Source organism: Pantherophis guttatus, chromosome 1 (assembly GCF_059756535.1).
Source record: "Pantherophis guttatus breed Tessera chromosome 1, ASM5975653v1, whole genome shotgun sequence".
Lineage (NCBI taxonomy): Eukaryota > Metazoa > Chordata > Lepidosauria > Squamata > Colubridae > Pantherophis > Pantherophis guttatus.
In genome coordinates, this window is record NC_142063.1 from 206038832 (window position 1) to 206047105 (window position 8274).

The following is an 8274-nucleotide window of genomic DNA, read 5'->3' on the forward strand; positions in this document are numbered from 1 at the left end:
ATCATGCTTATGCACGGGAATCTTCTCAACTAACAGTTAGCACCTGCTTTGAGTTAGATAAGGATCAACGGAATTCAAGGACATTGGATTTATTTTGTTTGTGGCTATGCAGGGATTCTAGGCTGATCCCTCTTTCAACTCCCCCCACCCAGATTCTGCCATTCCTTCTTCTACATTAGGAAATCTAAAATCCTAACACATCTAAAAGAATCGAACTGGGATGTCTGCCATATATTATGACTGTTAATATGTAGACACAGTGTCATATCCTATTTTCTTAGATGAATCCCTACTACCACTATAACTCAGTTCAATGGAGTGGTATATGCTACAGTCACTGTAATACTGGAGTTGTTTGCCTATGCAATCAAAAGGAAAAGCAGTATATACTCACCCACCCATTCCTCAGAAAATTTACACTATATAGGGGCAGGTCTATATTGACCAGTAATACTGCAGAGCAACTGCCCAGCATTGTTGGCGAACAGATGGCCTTAGACATTAAAATGATAAAATTAAACATATAAACAGATGAATGAAACTTGCCTTGATTTGACAGGCATTTCTCACTTCTAAAGGGATCCAGGCATCTGGGGAAACAGTGTCAAAACAGTCAACAGTTAAATGCACTGGGACGTTCATCAAAAAAAGAAGGAGTTTCAATTGTGTGATTGTGATCACCATCTTGACTTTTTGATTTCCATAGCTTCTTGAATTTGAGATGTAATATATATGGTAGTTGGTCTATATCAGGCTGAGGGAACAGCTTCACTATGTTGAATCATTAGGTAACTAGCTGTTTCTTATTTAGCATGGGATGTAGTTCTTCTGTCCATCCAGTTTCCTCATATATTCCACATAATCCCTCTAATTAGGTTTGGTATTGTCATAGCATTCCATTAATTCCAGGTTCTTTTGTCTCATCCATGTATGATTTGTTCCAGTAATCCATTTATCATCAGATTGTCCTGATTCCTTAACATCTGATCCAACCCTTGTTGATATCCAAGCTGACATGACTCTCTTAGTTTGTGTCATCTCATATCCAAAATAGACAGCTAAAACAATAGGGGGTCTTTGTCCAAAGACTTCTATGGTAAGAAGGTATCAGCCAGAATCCAATCCATGGTTTCTCACATCAAAGAGTGGCACTCTAACTTCTGTGCTATTTAGCTGCTTATGTGTGTGGGGGGGTCTGTGTCTGTAAACACACAGATACATATATGAATATTACAGGAGAGCCAGTTTGATGTACTGTGGTATCTCGGTACTCAACTGCTTCAAAATTCATCAGAACTCGGTACTTGATGCATTTTGAAGCAAAAATCTTGTCTCATCTTTCTCCTGGTACTTGAATACAAGGTAGAACTTGCTGGTGTTGGCTGCCTCATGACTCGCTGCTCCTTCTAGAAGAAATAAAGGGTCACATGGTAAATCACATAGTTTGCTCATTATTTGCTGTTTTTAGTACTCATTGCACGACGAATCCTGGATGAGTACTGAGGTACCACTGTAGTTCTTAAGACGTCAGGTTAGAAGTTGGGAAACCATTAGTTTTAGGTCCTATTGAAGGTACAAAGGCAGCTGGATGACTTTGGGCTGGTCACTCTGTCTCAGCCTTAGAAAGGAAGCAACAGCAAGCCATCTCTGAAATCTTGTCAAGAAAGCAGCAAGGATTAGTCCATGCAGTCACTAGAAGTTGACAGTAATCTGAAGGTACAAAGAAAAGAACTTTATATGAAATGTATTTATATTTCTATGAGAGTTTAAATTCATCCGAATGTTTTGGGGAATGTTACATTTCATGGACATGGATTACAAGAAATCTCAAAAATGGGTAGCTAGTATTGTACTTCAGAAGGACCAAGCATGTTTTCGCCTTCAAATTGAACGTACATGCACAGTTGTGTGTCTTGTCCTTTGATCCCAAAAGCTGCCAAATTATTGCATTTATCAGACTAGCATGGGGAGTCAGTACGCAATCAGAACCACTCAGAAGTCCCTACACATTGTTAAAAAAATGGTATGATACCTACTAAATAAATCTGGCTGGTCTAGCCAAATGGCACATTGCTCTCTTAGAAAGGCAGGGAAAGAAATAGTGACATCAAGTGTCACACAGTCTTTCTAATATTCCTGCAAGGTTCCCCCCTCCCCCCCATTAAATAGGCACAGCTTGTGCCGCGCTCAGCTTCGGCTGCAATCATCAGCAATTGTAGGAAATATAGATCACTGCAATCAATGCACTGTGCTTCCCAGTAAATGGCTTTAGGATCAGGTGCCTATTAGGCATTCCTGTCATGAGTGCAGGGCCTGGTCGATCTCTTCCTGCGCCTGCTGAAATGGTTCCATTCCCTTCATTTAGATGTGTGTTTCTACATCTACAATTTGCTCCAGCAGTTGAACTAAGTTTGACCTCTTCATTATATACTGATGTGTGGGGCTCTTTTATATTATCTGGGCTCTTACAGACATTTTCTGTGACTAGAATGAGCTATAACCTTTTGCTAGCCAACTGTGTTAACAGGGACTCCTTTTGCTCTCTCTCTCTCTCTCTCTCAATAACATTGTTGCTGAAGGTGTTACAGAGCATCTAAGTCACTGGTTTTTCTTCAAGTCGTTAAAGAGAATAATTTCTTGAATCAGGCTCTGAGTCCATATTGTCTGATATTTTGACCAACAAGATTTCTTCAGAATCTGAAACAAAGCTCCTATCTCTGCAAGTTAGGATTCTTTTATAATAGAGGTCTAGCAATTCGGCCTAGCACTGTGTTTCCCAGTCTCAGCTATTTTAAGATGTGCGGACTTCAACTCCCAGGATTCCCCAGTTGACATGCTGACTGGAGAATTCTGAGGGTTGTGGTCTACCCATCTTAAAGTTTGCTGAGAATGAGACTCAGTGCTTTAGAGCAATGCACTTAGAATAGGGCTGTCAAACTCCCGGCCCACTGACTAGATGTGTCACGCGCTAACCACGCCCATGCCTGGTTTAGCGAAGGGGGGAAAAGTCCCGAAACATCATGTGACTCCACCATGACAACATGAGTTTGACATCCATGACTTAGAACATTCAGTGCCTACTCTCTGAGTATTGCAGAACCCTTATTGTATCACAAAGGGTGAGGAGGCACAAAGCTCATTGATCTAGGACTGTGCATTTTAGTCTCCTTTTAGCTAAAAACTCAATTTATTAGGCCAGTAAATAGCTTCCAGCTTAATTTATCTTATAAACTTATAGCCAGGATAAAACAGGCAGAAAAAGGAAAAGTGGAATAATTATTATATTGTATTAACAGTAACCAAGAGTTTGTATTATGACAGTTGGGGTTTGGGTGTCCTGCTAAGCTGTGTTTTGGGTTAAGCAAATAAAAAGACATCCATTCAGTGTCTGAATCAGCCTCTTCATATATTATCTCCCAATAAGCCATACTGTAGAACAGGGGTCTCCAGCCTTGGCAACTTTACGACGTGTGGACTTTAACTCCCAGAATTCCTCAGCCAGCATACGTATACACTGGCTGAGGAATTCTGGGAGTTGAAGTCCACATGTCGTAAAGTTGCCAAGGTTGGAGACCCCTGCTGTAGAATACTACTTATTTATACATATGGACATTGACAATACTTTATGTTGGCTGATTTATAATCTAAAGGTTTACAAAGCAGATTTTTTGGGAAAAGATTATGAAATAAAGATTAAGAAGCTGAGTTATTAATAAGAAAAAGAAATGCCCAGGTTTTAGCCCATTTCAGATCCATTGAATTTTTTCAGTCTTTTTTTTTTTTTTTTCTTCACTGATCAGTGAGTTTGAAACTATATGGAGCAAATTGACATCACTCTAATGCTTTTGTTATTGCGGATGCCTGTTTGAATTAGTTTTTATTCCCCCACTCCCCCCCCCCAAAAAAACCCAAAACCTTGGATATCTTTCTTGGTTAAGAATTGAAGCCCTATTTTCCAAGAAATGTGGAAAGTGGAGAAAAATATGCTCTGATTCAGGAATTCACTAGGCAAATATATATTCGATTGGTCTGTTCAAATCTTAACCAAACAACCTCCTTGGGCATTGTGAAAATTAATGTATAAAACACACACAGTCTAGAGGTCTAATACAACAATGTGTACTAGAGAGAAATCAAATAAAGTCTGGCAAAATAAAAATGGCATTGCTAATGAAAGAACCCTTGTCTGAAGGAATGATGTACCATTTTAATTCTTAGCAGCCTTAGATGCTTTAGACCAGGGGTGTCAAACTCAATATCATTGAGGGCTGCATCATGTTTGTGTTTGACCTTGGGGGGGGGGGTCGGCTGGGCGCACAGCCCTCCCGATCTTCATTTTCATTGGCAGAGTGCTGCAGGAGGCCATCGCAGCTGAAAACAGAGTCCAGGAGGCAGGGGTGGGTTCTAAATTTTTTTACTACTGGTTATGTGGGAGTGGCTTATTTGTGGGCATGGCTTGATGGTCATGTGACAATTATTTAGGATTTAGCAGAGGTACTGGTCTACCAGGCTTTTAACTGCTTGCAGAGCTGTACTGGTCTACTCATTTGTTTTTGGAGGCACCGGTCTACCCATTTGTTTTTGGAAGCATCGGTCTACTCATTTGTTTTTGGAGGCACCGGTCTACCACCACACTGCCTTTTAACACTGATCAGCTGTACGGCGGCTCTTTGAAGTCCTGCGGCAAGAATTTAAACAGTTTTTTTCCTTCTACCCAATCAGCTGGGACTCAGGAGGCAGCAATAGATTGGGGGTGGGGCCAAATAAAAGGTAAGAATAACGCGGAGGGGGCGGGGGGTGCAGGGAGGGCAGGGGGGCAGAACTGGTTCAGTGACATCATATTGTCACCACTACCGGCTCAGTGGAACCAGGCGGAACCGGGCGGAACCCACCACTGTCGGGAGGGCCTCCTGTAGGACCTCCTGTGATAGCCTCCTGCAGCACTCTGCCAGCAAAAACGGAGCTCAGGAGGGTCATGTGCGGCCCTCCCGAGCTCCGGTTTCTCTGGCAGAGGACTCTGGCAGAGGACTGCGGGCCTGTCCTTTGCTCTTTCCAGGGCGGCCCCATGGGCCAGATCTAAGCACCCCGCTGGCTGGATCCGGCCTGTGGGCCTTGCGTTTGACACCCCTGCTTTAGACACACTGTGTTGGAACAACATACTGATAGTCCTTGATTTATGAGCACAGTTGGGACCAGACTACCATTGCATAGCAATAGCACTTATATACTGCTTCACAGTGCTTTTACAGCCCTCTCTAAGCAGTTTTACAGAGTTAGCATATTGCCCCCAACAATCTGGGTCCTCATTTTACCAACCTCAGAAGGATGGAAGGCTGATCTCCACTGCTGCCACCAACTGGTGTGCTAGGCAATAATCAAGGGCTCTTGTGAGCCAGTGACAACTGGCTCCAAAACACCACAGGTTGGGCTGCATGAATGAGGTGTAGGAGATTTCTGGGTTGACACCAGATCTGAAAGTTTTCTTTTCAATCATTTTCAAAGCATGCACAGCTCTAATATTTTGGAAATCTGTGTAAAAAAGCTGTCTGTATGTTTTGGTAATTATATAAACAGCAGTAGGTATCAGATAAAGCTTATTAAGGAAATTGCATTTAAGATTACAGGAAGTTTTCCTTTTCTGTTTACAAGTTCACTGGATTTGTGGGGGAACACACTGCCCTACAAATCATCAAAATACCTAAAGTCAGAGTGCTTAGATGGGTCTGTTTTTTAAGAATTTGTTTTTAAAATTCTTGCAATAATCTGGATGTAGACCCATTGAAGCACTATTGCTCTAGGTATTTTGATGATTTACAGAAGTATTCTAACATGTGTCATTGATTCTATCACACCCCTGTATTTGCAGGCAGTGGGGTTGCTATTCCAAAGATAAGAGGGCTGTTAAGGCTGCATGAAACCTCAACTTTTTGTATAATAGCCACATGGAGAAAAGGAGAAAGTTGTGATCACATGGGCAGGACTACCATATTGAGTTTTTTTGAAGCCTTTTCCATAGACCCACTGCAACAACATCTTCACTTCTGATTAGAAATTAAGGGTGTGGGGAGCTGGTGCTGTTGTCTCACTCTTACATGGAGAAGAAAACCTTAAGGTGAAGCACAGGGACCTTTCTACAAAAGGGTCGTATAAATGGCAGCATTTTTTTTTATTTTCTCTCTCTCTCAATTTCAGGAAAAAAAAAACATCTTGCCTAAATATTAAGGGAAAATTGGGATCCGTTTCCTAACTGCATGAGCTGGTAGGCCTTCCTTCAATAGGCAGTCTCAAGAATAAGTTGGAGAACACTTTGTCCTGGATATTTTTATGTGCAACTTTGCAAATTCTGAAATAAGGAGTTTCATTAGATAGGTGCCCATGAACTTGTTAGCTCTGTGACATTTTGAGTTACCATCATCTTAAAAAGTGTTCATAGAGATACTATATTAAGAGTGCATTTGTAATCACCTGCCATTACACAGAGATATGCTGATAGCTGATAATTTTGCTTGGCTGGTTTAAACTAACTGGGAGATGGAATAAATTCAAAATTTTCAATACTGAAAAAATATTAGGCCCCTCTGTTTCACAGGCATGTAGTTTACTCAACATTATTGTACAGTTTTAAAACTTCACTGGAAAATGCACTCAGTTGCAACAGAAAATGAATCTAAAGAATTTAGTGGGACAAGGTGAATGAAGTTCATTTAATTAAAATCCTGCTAGAGGGTGGGTGACTTGAGTAGATCAATTTTTAAGTTAGTGGAAATTATACACTGATATTCAGACTTAAATTTCTGCATCTAATTAAGGAGTATAACAAATGTGGCTACTTGTATATTTATGAAACATTCAATACTCTTTTAAAACACTAAGATTCTTTTTTTAAAAAGAAAGTTGTGCCATGCACTTTCAGACTATCAATACTAGATATATAACATAGAGTTCAACACTTAACTCTAATTGAAGTGGCAACACAGTGGGAGATCAATGAATAATTTAATGGCTTCAGGGTATGAAAAAGCTGGCTTATAAAAATTGCCTCTTTGCTAATGAATCGTCTATCGCTCTAGTAAGTCTGTGTACAGAAATGGACAAAGGTAACTGGAAGAAGGGCCTCTTGGCCAAGAACCTGTGTCCTTCAGGAAAATTTAGAAGATCTAGAATCATCCAGGTTTAGCCCTTCATTACCTTTGTTTATTTTCTGGCTTCAGAAAGCAGATTCAGAGGGCACCTCACAGGGAGTGAAGGGCCTCACTAAATGTGTCTGTATGCATGTATCTATATTTACAGAATAAATCTAATAATTATTTGTCTATTTATTTATATATACATATACATATACATATACATATACATATACATATACATATACATATACATATGCATATGCATATACACATACGTACGTACGTACATACATACATACATACATACATACATATCCAACCTAGGATGGATGGATGGCAGCATATATTTATTTACTTATTGGCTACATTTCTAATTCACTCCCCATTCCCCCGGTCTCCACAAAATACCTTACAATAATCCACTTCAGTCAATATTATATTTTTAGCATTTAATTGGCATTTTTGAAGCAGATTTTATGTCACTTATGATGATGATTTTTTTTCTTGATTGTATTAACATCAAACAGTGGAAGAGCTATGAAAATAAAGATCATCTTGAGGTTTGTATCTTTCTTAACCGGGGGGGGGGTGCAAAAAGGAAGCAAGCACGTCAGATGATACTCTAATCAGTTTTCTGTTTTATAGAAAGATCTAGAACAGGTATGTCCACTGGACAGCTAGTAAGGTGGCCCCGCAAGATTATAAACATTTAAAGGGGGTTTGTTATTTATATACATTAACTATATTATATATTTTATATGTGGCCCAAGACAATTCCTCTTCAAGCAAGCCAAAAGGTTGGACAACCATGATCTAGATGAAGGACTGTAGCAATGAGGCTTCTCTACTTTGGATTTCTTTGATTTGTTCCTCAAGTCAGCTCTATATCAGCTCCCAAAGGAACTTTCTCTCTGTGCCCATATTTAGATTACTATTTTTACAAGACTGGATATAGGAAAACATTACCATTTATTAGATAGTATTCTTATTTCATAGCTCCTGCTTTACAGTTAATAGTATTAAATATTTGAGTTCTGATTAGATAGAGATTAGATAGGTTGTCATGGGAAGGGAAAGGGCTGTCTTCCTCCTGGACTTTCCACTTAGATATCAGATGCACAGTCTTATGTTTTTGTAGAATGGGCAG